The sequence below is a fragment of the Falco peregrinus genome, chromosome 3 (genome assembly GCF_023634155.1).
Source record: "Falco peregrinus isolate bFalPer1 chromosome 3, bFalPer1.pri, whole genome shotgun sequence".
Lineage (NCBI taxonomy): Eukaryota > Metazoa > Chordata > Aves > Falconiformes > Falconidae > Falco > Falco peregrinus.
Genome location: NC_073723.1, coordinates 64,468,652 through 64,485,636, shown reverse-complemented (window position 1 = coordinate 64,485,636; position 16,985 = coordinate 64,468,652).

Genomic DNA, 16,985 nt, shown 5'->3' with positions numbered 1-16,985 from the left:
GATTTGCCTTGGTCTCATTACATTGTTGAAGAAGCAGACAGACTGCCTTTGCCAGTTTGAAATTTTCTGGCTCACATTATTTTCTCACTGAAAGCTTGAAATGCACTCAGTTGCAGGAAGCTTTAATTTAAGTAGCTATCTATTTTAAATACTTTGGGAATTAGATTATTGGCTGGTTTTGAAGGTGGCTGCAATTTATGTTGTCAACAGTAACATTTCCATGATGGGACAGCTACACAAATGATGAACACGGATTATTCCCTACCAAAATTTACATAGGGCTTTACAACAAGTGGTACAGAGCTGAGCCACTCCCAAATACTTCCACTGATGCATATTTCAATTGTGTAGCAAAATCATCAGCTACAGTCTTGCCAACTCTAGCTCTCTGGACTGATACCATTACCCTACCATACCCCTTTTGGATGCAGCTGTTTTATTCAGCAATTCTCCAGCTGTGGCAGGCATTCAGGAGGTGAGCTTATTAAAAGATCTTCTTGAATACCAGTCACACACAATCCAGCCAATAAAAAGGAACAAAAAATTTCCAGAAAAAAATGACTATAAACTATAGTCTTAATTTGTTGCAAACAAGTATGTTGGGAAGGATTTGGGTTTTATGCAGCAAGGTTTCAGTAACAGTGTAAAATTGGATCCATGCATGAAAAATTTTCAGAGGGGTCCTGGATTTTCCTTTTTGTATGAAAGGTGCCTGCAAACTTACAAAGGAATCCTTATAATTAAGACTCAGATATGCCAGGAGGGAAGAAGAGCGGTGAGCAGGGAGCCATTGAGAAAGCTTTGGATTTGGAAATTTTGAAAGATTTAGAGAGAGAAACCTTTACCGGGTAGAAGGGAAAGCAACATCGGTCAGGGGGGTACAAGGAAGGGTTGTTTTAATCTAAGATAAATTGGTATCCCAAAGACTTTCTTGGGGTTACCCAACAACTCTAAAGTGGTAGTTACTTGTGTGTATAGCTCTCAGCTCAGCTCAACGTGAATTTAATTCTTTTTAATTGCTGACCTATCTGTAATTTTCTTAAGCCTTACTTTCATTCCCTTTAGATACAAGCCTCACTGAGAAGCATTGTGTTACAATCACCCCTCTTTTTTAACAATTTGAAAATCTTTCAGTAATAACCAAATTATCCCAACTTTTTTTCCCCCTAAATTATATTCTTCTGTAACTGAAGTTATCAATAGTTCCTGCTGCTACACAAAAAATAAAACAAGGATATGAAATATAGTCTCTGTTGGATGTAAAAACACATCAACAATCAGCCATGTCTAATTGCATTGAGTCCAGGAAAGTTAGAAAATGCCTGTTGCTAACAGCAGCCAAGTGGAGTTTGAGATTTCCCCACTCCACACCCCGCACCCCTCTTTTCAATCGCATCTAATAGCATATTTTTTGACTGTAACTATTACTGTTGCAGGTAATTCAATTTGTTCTATGCAATATAATTGTCACTGGAGGAAACAAGAGGGGAAAGGTACCATTCTGTCTGATTTTCTATTACTTCCTCATGGAGAACTCATACCTTCCCACCCCCTAAGCACAATGCTGTACATTTTATTTGTGCCACCACACTGGTCATAAGACACAATAAGGCTCATCTTTTTCATACCTCTCTTTTCTGTAAGGGTGGTATATAAATCACAGCAGAGTTGCTAACAACGTGTGACTGACAGTCATGCTTGATAGACAATCTGTGATCCTTTCAGCCTTTTACTAATAAGCTCATTAGGATTGAAGGGCTGAAAATACTTTCTAGGATATAGCAATGAACCTCTAGCAAATTCAGTGCATGTCTGACCACTCAAACTTTAGAGAATCAATCTTTCTTCAATCAAAACTTTGTCAGGTTCTGCTGAATGTCTTCTGAAGGTTACCGTGTTTTTTTCTTTTCTCCTGCCGTCTCTTTCTCTCTCTCACTCTTTTTTTTTTTTTTTTTCTAATACAGGTTCCTTCACAAACCCAAAAAGCCTTCCAAAGTGATGTAGGTCAAGGTGAAATGAATCTGAACGCATTTTTTTTTCTTTTCCAAGTTCAGCTTTTGAAAACCTTGTAAAAGATTTTTGCTCTTTTTTTTTTTTTTTTCACAGTATGACATTATTTTGGATGAACTTTTCAATAAGCATTAATTTTAAGAAAAGCCTTAAGATACCTACAGCCTATTGACACTGACATTTAAACTGAGATTTCCAAAATGCAAATGGAAAACTACTCGAACAGTGACTGTATAAGCTACTTCATAGTTCCTTTTCATATTCGGATTCTGCTCAGACAATTTAAAAATCCTATTTGGCACACAACCACATTTTTAGGCCTTAAAATTAATTTTGAAAAAAGAAAAAAAAGACTCTAAAAAATAACACTGAGATAATAAATCATAAGAAGAAAAATAAGTTAGCACATCAATATGATAGTAAATAACTTAAAGGTGATCTCTTTCTGGATTAATTAATATATTTAAATGACCAATATGATTGAAAATTTATTGACTGAACAATAGTTACATGACAGAAACTAATAAAGTGTTCCAGGGAATGTGGCAGGTTAGTTTTTGGAGAGATTTCTTCCTACGTCACAGGGAACTATATCTCTTAGCTTAATGGGGAACTGTAGCATGCGGTACTGCAGTCTTGATTTCTTGTGCTAAATAGCTGTGGTCCTGCTTTTTCATGTGACTGAAAACTGATTCTTATTCTGGCTCATGAGCTACAACCGATATTTTGTTCTGTAAGCTAAAGCATAGTCCATAGGTATGGACTTTCTGTCCAATAAATCCAAACCAGCATAAAGGAAATGCAAAAATGTATGCTCTTCTTCACTTTATCTCTGTTTAAAACTGATCTATTTTTTTAATCATCTCCTCCTGATTCTCCTGGTTCATTCTCTTTTTTTCCTATCTTTGCCATCTTCCTTTTTTTCTACACTTTCAATTTCTGCCCACCTCCCACCCCCCCCACCCCCCCATCCCTTTTTGTTTCCATAAAAGCAAAATTTTCTGCCTCCTCCTGGGTTTTCCTTTTATTCTACTGCTGGTCTTCTGCATCCTGAGCCTTCCTTTTCTTTTAGGCCCTTTCCTTCCTCTGACCGCTTCAGGCTCTCTTTTGCATTAAACATCCCTTCACTCTTCTAACCCTGTTCTATCCTATCTCTGAAGTTTCTCTTCTTTCAGCCACAATGGGAGATACAGCTGAATAATGATTATGAAGACAGAGGAAGAAGCTGCAGTTTTCGTAACAAAACTACAAAGTCTAAGTGGGTTGATGTAAAAGAACAATAACATCAAGCAGTCAATAAGTAGCACTAACAAATCAATGTAGATAGTGAAAGCAAAGAATTAGACAACAGCCTGCCTCTGGCAATACTTACAGATGCCAGGATTAGACTGATGACAACTTGACTGATGACCGGAATGTCTATGGCATTTCTTTACATTTTTTTTTTTCTTTTTCCTTCTTTCTTTCTATTCCTTTTCCCATTTATTTCCCAGACTCTTCCTACTTCAGAGGAAGAGCCTGTTCAAGATCAGTAGCACTACATGTTTATTTAAACTGTGTCACCAGAAAGCCATTCATCTCATTTCTTCTTGTAAAAGGATACGATAAAGATGGACTGCTGGGGCTTCAGGTCTGATATAGGTAGAGGCTTGGCACAGAAGTCCAATGGGGCAATGCAGAATGCCTTTGCTTTCATGGTCACATAAATATCAACGAGGTTCTCCGTACACACCAGCTTAGGCAGCTACGTATGTTCTGACCTCAGTACCTTCCTCTTTCCACTGAATACTTTGGTTACTGAGAAACGGTCTCTGCATGTTGTAGGCTCTATTTCTGCCTGATAGACCTTCAGTCCCTGTTAGCACAATGGTCCAGTTTCAGTGTGGTCACCAGATACGTTAGACAAATTATTCTACAGTTAGGCAGCTAGGGATTAAGAGGGTCGGTCTAATTGCTCCTAGGGCATGGTTAACCACTGCCTGTGCAAGAATGAATGCTGTGCTTTTTTTTTTTCCTTTCTTTCCACTATCATAGCTCCTTATGTCAAGGAGGAAGCCACTCAAAAATACACACACCCTCACATCCCTCAATCACTCCTCTATGACGCCCAAGGTAATCACCTAATTCCTTGTTGCCAAAGGGTAAGATTCAGAGTATCTACTTTGGTATCTAAAATGCAAAAATCAGGGGAGAGGCAAAGCCTTATGTTTGAGCTTTATGCAGAGACAGGAACTTACTCTTAGGACAGTTCTCCAGAGAACCATGGAGCTCTGGAAAGCCTGGAGGCAGCTTCCAAATGTCATCAGCTCAAATGTTGTGCTTCAGAAAAGAAATATGTACCGAGCTTTAGCCGTCAGCATTTTGGCTTTGGTTAGCTCTGTCCTACCCACTGTTCAGACTGTGCGAATTTATTTTTCCTTTTGGACCAATGCAACCTCACCTATCTTCCAAACACACAGGATTCCACTTAACATCCCTGAATTGCTGAATTACTGTATTCTTTAATTTCACACTGCATGACAGCTAACTTGAAGCAGCCTGCCCAAGATAGCTAGATGTTGCCCTAAACAATCACTGGATCAGTTTATTTTAAGGTAAGGATAAGAGATTCTCATCAATATCTGCAGTCAGTTTAAGTGTGTTGGGAAACTGCTTAGATGAGAGACACTGTCTTTGATTGTTGCAGTGGAGATACTTGGTTTTATTTGTTGAAGCTATATAACCATACCGTGAATGTGTTTTAAACATTTTACAAATTGATCTTGGTAATGGAATAAGAAAGGCAGCTGCTAGAAAGGAAAAGAATGTAACCTGTTCCCAGCCCAGCCATGCTCTTACCTACAAGAAATTATTGTTCTTGCCAGGTGCATGAAATTCTTTATGGTTGTACCTCATTTTCATTCTTATTTTGAAGCCTGCAAGTAAGACACATTTTATTTTTGTTAATTACTGATAAAAAACATTCCCTTGACATGAAGATATTACACTACATCCTGTTTTGCCAACATGTAAACTGAACGTAATTTTAAAATCTCTAATTAATCATGTAGCTTTAGAATGCAGCTGTGCATTTCCTTTTAACTTGCAATCTTATCGTTAGTATATAGTACTAATTATGGTTACCAAAAATCTAGATTCTGTAATTGGATGCACAAAGTGCAAAAAAGTTACTGGTAAAATATCTTACAGGTCATACAAAACCAATCTCATGCCAGTTAATTAAAGCCCACAAACTGCAGGCAGAGAAAATTACTTGATTTGAATGATAAAATAGGAACAAAGACAAGAAGCACAAATAAACATAAACAGCAAGATCTGGTACTGAACTGTCTCACTGAGAGGCACACTAACACACAGTTAAAACAATCAATTCTCTTCAAAATGTTAATGTATATCAAATGGAAGATATACCACTGCAGACAGCAGTTAAGAAGCCTCTAATGTGACTGATGGCTAGTGAGATTCTTTTCACTTTATTGTCCTCATTCTGATGAATGACCCAGCAATTAAAGAAGAGATGGTCCTACTAACATCCAATTTCATAGAAGGAGTGTTCACAGACTGAAAAAAGTTATGAAGGGAAGCAAGAAGTCATTAAAAAAAAGCAAGAAGTCATTAAGGAAAGTTTCTGTCCTTGTAAGTCACAGCATGTGAATCTGAACACACAATCAAAGGAGCTAGCGGAAAGTTTATGGATCACAATCAGCAGGCACAACAAGATGGTGATGTTGTGATGTGCTTCTTCTATGGGCTGCCTGATCCTAAGAGTAGATGAGGCCTTCTTCAAACTACTGGAGTAAACCTTACATCCACAGGCCCCAGTGATCACAGGAGATTTTTACTATTCCAGCATGTGCTGGAAGGACAGTACAGCACAGCACAGCCAATCCAGGAGGTTTCTGGAGTGCATTGGGAACAACTTCCTGACACAAGTGATCAAGGAATCAGCAAAGGAAGATGCTCTGAAGTACCAGATTCTCACAAACAAAGCACAACTCAGAACAGATGTGAATATTAGAGGCAGCCTTGCTGCAGTTACCATGAGATGGTGCTGTTCAGGATCCTGAGAGGAGGAGGCCAGGTAAAAAGCAGAATACAACCATGGACTTCAGGCAGAAGAGCAGACTCTGTCCTCTTCAGGAATCTGCCTGGAAGAATCCCATGGGTTACTGCCCTTGAGAGAAGAGGTGTCTAGGAGACCTGCCTGATTTTCAAGGATCATGTCTTCCAAGCTGACAAATGGTCTACCCTGACAAGCAGGAAATCAAGCGAAGGCAGCAAGAAGCCTGCAGCCATCAGCAAAGAGTTCCTGGCTAAACTCAGACATGAAAAGGAAGTGTACAAGACATGGAGGCAAGACAGCTAACCTGGGAGGAATATAGAAAAAAACATATGAGCAAGTAGGGATGGTGTCAGGAAAGCCAAAAGCCACCTGGCATAAAATCTGGTGACGAACACAAAAAGCAACAAGAAGGGTGTCTGCATATACAGCAGCAGCAACTGGAAGACAAGGCAAAACAAAAGCCCACTGCTGAATGGAGCTGGGACCTTGTTACAAAGGACATGGAAAAAAATCAAGGTACTTAACCCCTTCTTTGCCTCTGTCTTTACTGTTAACACTGACCTTCAGTCAGGAGCGAGGAAGACATGAAAGAGGATTTGAATAAATAACATTTAAGTAAACTGGACAGGTGCAAGTCCCTGGGCCTGACAGGATGCACACAAAGAGGATGTTATTGTGAGGCACCTTGCAATGGTTTGGGAAACCATTGCCAAACACGTGAAGGCAAGAAGGTGAGGAGCAGTAGTTGGTATGGATTTATGAAGGGGAAATTATATTTAACCAGCCTGATAGTGTTCTATGATGCATAGAAGACTGGTGCAATGGATGATGGGAAAGCAGTGGATATTGTTAATTTTAGCAAGGCTTTTGACGCTGTGTCCTGTAACATCATCATAGACAGACTGATGAAGTATAGACTGTGAAAATGTAAAGGGAAGTGGACTGAAAATCAGCTCAAATTCTGGCTTGTGATCAACAGCATGAAGTCTAGTTGGAGGGAGTCACTGAGGGTGCACCCCAGGGCTTGATGCTGGAGCTAATACTCTTTACCATCTTCCTTAATGACCTGGAAGATAGGGCAGAGTGCATCTTCGGAAGTGTGCAGATGGTACAAAACTGGGAGAAGTGTTTTCTAGGCTACATGGTTGTGCTGCCCTTCGAAGGGATCACAATAGGTTGAAGAGACAGTCCAGCAGGAATCTCCTGAAGGTTAACAATAAGAAACAAAAATTCTGCATCTGGAGGGGAATAAACCCAGGTACCAGTTGCTTCCTGGGGTCTGACTGGCTGAAAAACAACTTGGCAGAAGAGGATCTGGAGTCCTGGTAGACAACTAGTTGACCATGAGCCAGCAATGTGTCTTGCAGTAAAGAAGGCAAACAGTATACTAGGCTGCATTAGGAAGAGCATTGCCAGCAAGTTGAAGTAATCCTTCCCCTCTACTCAGACTTGGTTAGACACATATGGAGTTTTGGGTCCAGTTCTGGGCTCCCCAGTACAAGCAAGACATGAACATGCTGGAGCAAATCCAGCAAAATGGGCCATGATGATCAAGAGCTTGGAGCATCAGTCATATGAGAAGTTGAGAGAACCAAGACTGCTCAGCCTGGAGAAGAGAAAGTTCAGGGGGATCTTGTCAAAGTATGTCACTTGCTGGGAGGAAATGAATAAGCAGGAACAGGACTCTTTTCAGTGCTGCCCATTGAAAGGACAGCTGGCAATGGGCACAAACTGAAATAACAAAAAAAAAAAACATTTAAAAAGAGGAAGCAACTTTTTTACTGTAAAGTGGTCAAACACTAGAACAGGTTGCTGTGAGAGGTTGTTCAGTCTCCATTCATGAAGATATTCAAAACTCAACTGGACAGAGTCCTGAGCAATCTGCTCTACCTGATCCTGTCTAAGCAGGGTCATTGGACTAAACAGTCTCCAGATGTGCCTTCCAGCCTCAACAATTCTGGGATTCTGTGATTCTATGATAAGAACTAAAGCAGGAAAATAGTGTCATCTAGGTTATGACTTAGTTTTATACTGAGCATGAAGCATAGCCAAGAACAGATATCTACTTTGATTAAAAAAGCTATTTTTTCAAGTTTGGAGAAAAGTTTGCCAAGTGAAACTGATCTGTATTCATACAATGTGGGAACTGATCATGTTAATAATGGTATCAATCCCAAAACTAGTACCACAAGTGCAAAGTAACTATGGAAAAATTAGACAAAAATGGATAACTGTTGCCTACAGGCATGTGAATCAAGTTTGCACATTCACAACACACAATGAAACCACACAAATGTATGTAAACAACACATCCCTAGCTAGGCCATCTGGTCTGTAACTGCTGCTTCTGTGTTTGCTGACATGGGGTACCGGCACATGGAAGACTGACTGATATTTATAAAATATTTTTATCAAGTACAATCTTACTATAATTAGGGTAATATGTACATAAAGATAAATCAGAGTCAACTCTGACATTTCCTAATATTCATGTCCTAATTATTGGAATTAATTTCATGACTTTTTAATAGATAGGCATGGATATTTTTCACATTTCACCGAGGTTAATTTAACATTATATTCCTGAGACTAATATACGTTTGAGCATTTTATTCTTTATGGATGTTTTTCTAATAAAGTAATGTGAGGTGCTTCAGAAAAATGATGAGAAAGATGTATTGGTTAAAATGGGGATTAATTTTGACATCTAGAAGTAAGTATTTTCAAAAGTCATATATAAGTTCTCAAAAAGCAAAGTCATCTATACAATAGATTCACTTTTGAGAAAAAGAGGTGGAAACATAGCCATTACTACAAGTTGCTGACAGTGTGACAAGCACCTCATGGAAATGATAAAGGCTTATGAGATTGAATCTCACAGGAAAAAGATCAGTGTTCTCTCCAGCTCTAACAATTCACACCACAGAAACTGACATATGACTATTTCCACAACATGGTAAGATAATACATTTGGATTTTGTCTCAATAAGTGTGGGTTGTTTATTTTTACCCCAGTAACAACTAAAGTGCCTGAGATAAGTATATCTGCTAAGAACTGTTTGGTGCAGTAACTGGCTCCCAAAGTACATCGATCTATAAATATTTTTTAAATAAAAAGAAAACCTGAAGAAGGAAAATATCTATTAACATATAAAGCTGGGGGCTTGATTCTGAATGAAGGAATTCATAGAAAATAACATTTCAAAAGAGGAATAGAAATTTGAGCATTGCCAAATGTAGGTACCAACAAGATAGTTTTTTTTTTTTATGAGGACAACACTCTGATCTTACTTTTCATCTGTCTGTGACACTTTTTATAAACAGCAAGAACAAAAATTTAGGCTGGTTGTCCTCAAACAATACCTGATTTCAAGAAGTGGCAGATTTAGTAACATACTTGAAAGGGTCAGTGTTTTTAGGATTGCGATATTGAAGTGTGAATCAAAGGGTCCAGTTTGATCTAGTGTAAGTCAGACCTTATTTAACACAGTGGAACAACACTCATGTCCCTGTTACTAAAGCATCCAAAAGATACCTCTAAATACTGTCTTATGTATTTAAAACATGGTTTAGGGAGAAAAATTGCAAGGTCATTTGAGTGGGTATTATCTTCTTCATTGCTTTATTTGTAAATGCTCTCTTTATACAAACACACTGAAGAAATGAGAGAAAAGCACGATGTCAGTATAGGAACCGATAACAAGGAGCAAATTTCCTGCTGCTTTAAGTGTAATGGGGTCACCTGAAGTATCACGTCAGGGAAATAGACTCCTTCCATTACAATCAACAATCCATGGCCATGGGATTTGCATTTCTAAAACCATCTCATGGAAATAAAAGTCTGCAAGAAATGTTTTAAATTAAGCACAAATAAAGGAAGCCCAGAATTAATGCTGCATCACTGATGCTGTTCTTAATGGATTCCCCTGTGCCTAGGTGTTGTTGCAGACCCAGTAATTCTTGCAGCATTGCTGTTTTTCTGAGTTCATGAAAAGTGAAAACACAAGGGGGTGAGTTAAGAATACAGGGACAGCCTTGCTCTGAATTTCTGTGCTTTACCTGCCTTAAATGACAGCCATAACAATATACAAGCAGTTTAACACTGTCTGTGTGGGATTTGGGCAGCAGGTTTAGTTTACTGTTGACGAATACAGTACTTGAGCCTGAACCATCTCTCCTGGGATAGAACACGGTATAAAAGGTTGTTGACTAGAAACTCTGAATAATTCATTGCCTATTCTCTCTTCTCAGTAAGCTGGCAAGTCCCATTTTAGATCGAACTTCCCAGTATGGCAGGATATTGTCGTCTAGGATGATTGGAAATATTTTTGCTACTCTCTTAGTTTGAATTGAACTCTGAAGAGAAGTTCAAAGGGACAGAGCTGACAGGGATATTCTCTCATAATAGTCCTAGCAGTGTGAAAATCACATAGATGGCCAAAGGAGAAGTGAAATAAGCCTTGCTTTATAGCAAAGTAAAAAGACTAGAAATGTTTTTTCTGTGATACCTGTGTTCATCAGAAGAATCACCAGGAAGAAATTGCATTGTGTGAATGGGACAGAGCGTGGATGCTGTAGGACAGTCTTCATCCTGGGGAGTGACACCCTCTTAGCATGGTTTATCACAGGCATATCCCAAAATGTGGGAACCTGGTAATTTTAGGGAAGTAAAGGGAGTATGTTAGTAATTATGATATTAATTCTAGATATTTGCAGCAAGAAAAAAGGCATGTTTCTCATTAAAATACAGTGATGGTTCTTTTTTTCCCACCTTGCAGAATAACTTTACCATTCAACACAGATACTACCAAAATAATCCAGCAAGACTTAAGATAAGTATTCATTCGATGCCAAGCTGTCTGTCTACTCCTCTTCCTGTAAATCAACTTTACATTAAAATGTGATTATTTCTTAATCTCTTTAACTGACAAAGCATGCAAATGTAAAATCTGACTTAACAGTAGTATAAAAATGTTGTCTTTATGTTTCATGATCCTTAACTTTCTGACCTTTTCACAGGAAGTTACTATGATTAAAAAATACTTGTTCTCTGACCATGCTATTTGCAGGGTGGGCTTCTAAATTTGGCAAAAATCAATACATGATTCTCATTGCAGTCCCTCCTGTTTTAGCTGAAAAGAACTTCTGTTTGTGTATAGTTTTCTCCCAATGCTTTTCACTTTTATTAATTTTGAAGTAACAGCAACTATAGTTCTATATGCTGATATCTCAGCATTTCAGTATGCTTACTAGCTATAGGTGAATCGTTAATATTTGGGGATGCTTTTCTTTCAGATTGCGGGGGGGGGGGGGGGAGCAGAGAGAAAGTCTTATGACAGTATACATGTTTGGAGCTGTCAGACGTTAATTTTAGTACTAGATGTTAATTTTAGTACTAGGCTTGACCAAAAGAAATTACCAGGCTTTAAGATCTTTGTAGGGACAATATCTAACACAAAATGTGGATGACTAAGATGCTGCATGTTTCATCATACTTACTCAGGAAAGTTGTGCATCTGTTTAAGTAAAACGTAACTACATGGCAGAATATCGTCCTCTAAAATTATATCTGAGTTTTGGAGGGTTTTTTACATGTTGCATTCAAATTATATTGTGAATTAATCCAAAAGGCTGATATTGCTGAGAACAGTCTCTAAAAATGACACTGCATACAAATCTTACAGGATATCTAGAAGGCTATTCTACTGAAATTTAGAAAAAAATTAATTTACTTTCTTAAAATCTCAGTAGTTAATTCTTCCTAATACTCAACCTAACATTTCAATTACTTTAAAATCTTAAGAACTTTAACCAAGTAGTGTATCAGTAATTCACAGAGAAAAGCAGAAGTTCATGAATAAATCCCTTCTATAAATCCTTGTAAACATACTAGAGGTAAAATGAGGACTGAAAATATTGAAATTCTAGCCCTTACAAAAAAGCAACAAATTATCTTTCTTAGAATACTAAATACAAACTGAAGTAATTAGCGCTTTCTTCCAAAAAAAACCCCCAACAAACAAGTATTATAGATATCAGTTCAGAAAGAAGATACATACTCTACCATAGTTTCATAGCTGCCTGCTAGTTTTGGAAAAATACCCATCTGACCATGAGTGAACTACTTGTCAGGCTCTGAAGAAGGAGGAGGGCATTTTTTTTTCAGACAGTAGGTCTCCCAGTCCTTACCACATGTTGTGAAGCTGACAAGTGTGTGAGATTCCCTTGTGAGTGTTGGGAGAAGCAGAATGTAATTAGCAGACATCTATAAACCACTCGAATGAAAGCCCCGTTCTCCCCTTTCACACCTGTTGGACACCATTACACGGAAGCTCATCTGCTATCAGAGTGCTGATCAAGTGCACTGCTGAGGCTTGGAAAATGTGTTTCAGTTATCTCCACATAAGTGGTGAAACCAAACAAATGGGAGGAAGGCATCTGTGAAATATTCAACATCTGCTGCCTTCCAGAACAACTGGTTGTTTTAAATTTTTGATAGACTTACTTTTTGCCCACATAATGATGTATGAAAGATTAACCATGTATGAAAATATTTTCCAAAACACTGTGAACCTCTGAAGAGAAAACGGAGAAATTTCTACAAGCCAGTTTTGCAAGCAAACAACTATGAACGATAGCTTTCAAAACCTCTCACATACTACAGCATTTCAGTTTTTCCATCCAAAAGATGATACGTGGCCTCTATTCTACATGTATTTTTATCTATTCATTGAAACCAATAGCAAAGTCTCACAATAAAACTCTATCACTAGCTAGGTCAGAATAAAAAGTGCTTCTGCAAGATGCCTAACTCTTCAGCAGTTCCTGGTGGCCAGCATGCTGTGCAAAGTGCTTCAAGACTAAGCTCGTCTCTCTTAGGCAAAATATTCAGTTGAAGGTGAGTGTCTAAGAAGGAAAGAAAATTTGTTCTCATTTATTCTTTGTAATCATCTTGACCTCTTGTTTTTGACCTTGAATACCTGTATTTATGTTTGCTTTCTATATCTTTCCATATTCTATGTACTCTACTCATGTCCATATGTTTATTTAAAACATTTTACACAAAAAGCATCTTCAGTGAGGCTTTTAAGAAAATAATGAAGCTAACATCTCTTATATTCTGATCGCCAAGTTGAAAAATGGATAATTTCAGACCTGCTTGCTATGTCATATATGACATGCTTGTGATTTTACAGCAACTGTCATTTCAGCCACCATTTGGAAGCAGAAATACAACCTTGCCTGGTTAAAGCTAGAGAGCCAAGTCCTACAGGTGGGAATTGGAATGAACTAATATCTTCTGTGCACTGAGCACAGAGGGGCATGTTAGACTTTTAGCCATGAAAGCCAGTCATAGTCAGGATGAAAGCGGTAATGATGAAGACGATTACTACTGCTCGGAAGAGGCGTGACTGAATTTTTCTAGGGAAACTCAGTGAAATCTTGCATTCATTAGTATCATTGGGAAAACTCCCCTTGGCCACAACACACTTGGATTTCATGTGTTGCCTCCTGCCCAAATGAGCTCTTTCTGTGCTCACTAATTGTGCTTTCAGAAGCTCCTAAAGTTATTTGTATTATCTACATTCTCAAATACTCTGAGAAAAACATTTGGCTCATAATGAGCAGAATTTTAGAATTTTAACCCATTATGTATTTAAAAACTTCACCTGGACTGAACATCTGGCATTCTTGGCAACATTATTTTAAAGATGTAGTAAAAGTCCCAAAGCCCAGCATTTTGAGATCCCATCTTCCCTTCCTCCATCCCCTAAAAAGCTCACTTGTTTATAACATGACAATTTTTAAGCTACACTTTCTTTCTTTCTTACCTACTATAAAATAAAAAGGCATTGTAAATTTTATTGTAGTGCTCCTAAACCTGACAGTGCAATATGTAAGGCACCCTCATAGTTCTCTACTTTATATATTATTTTTATGATGAGAATTAAGGGCTTTATGAGGCTGTAATTTCTGACATTACCATCTTTTCCTAGGAACTCAGTGTTATCCCCAATACACAGAAGAGAATCTACAACTTTTCAAGGTCAACTGAACATCTCAAATAAGGAAGAAGAAATGTGAAAAAACATCTCTGCCCTCTGCCCTAGTTGAAAACATTTTCACCATAAAATTACAAACAAATAAATGCAAAGTTGACATGTTTATGGGCTGTACTCCTAAAAGAGAAGGAGCACTACCATACCTTCATGAAGCGTTTGTGAGGTAACGGGGCAACAAAGTTAATCTGCCTTGTAAGGGGATAACAAAGATGGCCCTGTGGGAGCGAAGGTCACCTGAAGCACATAACTCCCATGTACGTGGAGCAGATGGATGTTCACTAGGCTAGAATCCTCCATGCACTCCCCTGGTATATGGGTTCGGCACTTCAGCTCACAAAGCGATCTGTGCCTGAAATGTCATCTTCTCCTCACTCTCCCCTATATTGTAGGATCCCCTATGAAGTTAGGTTCTTAATAACAGAAATAAGAGTAATCTTTCCATAAAAAATCATGCTAGAATGATCATATTGTCAGGTAGTCTGACGTAATGGCAACGTCTCTACCACAATATTACCATCAATGCTAAAGCCTCCTAAAGGTACATAACTATTTCATTTTGATTCATAGACCATACTTCACCCACTGTTTCGTATCTGTTGAATGGTCAAACTAGTTAGATTTTAATACCTCTTACATTCAACACATCTTGTTTCATATATAACAGGATATAGCAGAAACTGCTGTTTCTTTGAATGAATTCTATACTTAAAAATACATATATGAAGTCAAACAACCAGCCTTCAGGCTCTCATCACCTATTAATTCCATTAAAGAAACATAATAATTTACACAACACGTAATTTACACAACTCAACGGGTTCCTTCAGTTGTTCCAGGTTACGAGACTTTTAACCACAACAAAAAAAAGTTGCAATTGTGATTGTGTGCATACACCTATGCATAAATAGAACAGAAATCGTAGTCAGCACAATTTTCTCTCTTAACCTTGTATTGTGAAAAAAAGAGTATTATAATGATAAAAGTGATATTTAAATCAATAAAACCTAATTCTGCTACCTTTACTCACCCTGACACCATTCACTAAGGAAGTGAGTCCTCACAAATGAGGACTAACATTGGCTTTGCTAAAGCACTAATTTTCATTTGAGGAATACAAAAGGCTTAATGCGGCATTCACTAAAATAAAATTCTTCACAAATGTTGAAATAATGTTTTCTGACTTCTAATGGGTTTCTGGCTTTGTTGTTTTGATTTGATTTTGAACACATGCAAGCATCTTAGAGGTAAATAGCTTATAACTCTTTTTCGCAATATTTGTATCAAAGCAGTTATTTCTCCTATCTCAGAAGATTAGTGTTATTAATTTCTCAATTTGTCAGAGTTCTGTATCTAATTTGTGGGTTTGCTTTTTTTCAAACAGCAGCAAAAGTTCAAGTAAAGGAAGAGAAGGACATGTTGACAACCTAACTAATGTAATACACCTTTAAGTTTTGACATGCATTAGAACATGGACCACTTGCTCTTTCAGTGACAGCTATAATCTTTTTGAGCAAGGTCTCATACCTCCATTCTTTGCAAAAGTCTGGTTATGCTATTCCTTCAGTGGAAGTGAGCTCTGAGACAGATTTCTATACTGCATATAAATAAAAACGCAGCATAGAAACTATCCAAAGCATGTTTCTACTTGGCATATAGACTTGAAAAAAAGAAACAAGTTGTTCCTGTTCCTGATCTTCTACCCATGGGGGAACCTTGTGAGCTGCCTGACACCCTGTGGGGTACCAGAGAACCATAGCCAGACTGGTACACTGTGAAGTGTTTCAGCCCAGTAAGACAGAAGCAAAACTTTTTTTCTAACAGTGCCATTCCATAAAGCAAGTTATAAAATCCTGATGTTTTAAGAGGTGGTCTCAAACAAAACAATGGGTAGTTGGAAATCCCCCCCACCATAGGTACTTTTACCTGTAAGCTGGCATGTACAAGGCAGAACTTACCCTTAAACTAGGAAATACACATGGCTTTTTGATGGCAGAAACTTTTTAAAAACCTTATATGTATTGCTAACAGAGCAACATTTATTACTGAAAATCCTAGGTGTAAAGTCCCAGGACTAACACCTCACTTTTATTGCATCCCCATGGTTGCCAACCTAGAAATGAAAGCATCTGGTTGGTTGTCCTTCCAAAGGATGTAGCTATTTTTGCATGCAACATGTCTTTTCGTTCATCGTTCATGAATATATTAGAAGTCAGGCTTTGCGGACTTTAATACTACAGGGAACTACAGTACTGACAGTCTGTACAGACCACAGAGACTGTGGTCCTATATTAATCTGATTTGCATATTATATAGTAATACCACAGGGGTTTATGAAATACTTCACAAAAATGATGGGATATTTATCTCAGTGATTATTGATTTTTGATTCAGTCTTTTAACTGACAACCTCAGTCATCTCTGACTGTAACAGTCTACAACACGAAACCGAAGTCAGTAGCGCAGTAAATATGGCTCAGAGTTCTAGTTATTTTAGTATATATGCTTACGTTACTTTATTTTTACTGTGATATATCTGCTTACACTTAACCAAGGTCAGAAAACTGAAGCGTTTAACCTGGCCATTTACCGCATCTTGCTCAGTATTTTAATGAATGTATTATTAAGACTTTCTTTCCAGCTGTCAGTATTATAGATTAATCAATTCCTCTCTAATATTAAATACACAGGTAAGCAGAGAAGTTTAACACTTTTTTTATTAAAGGGGGGTTTTATTTTTTGCATGATAACTTTTTCAAATAAGAAAAATCAGCTTAAAATAACCTTTTCTGAAAAAGGAAATTTTAATGATTTTTAAAATCTTTTTGGTTATTACGAATTTCCTATCATAC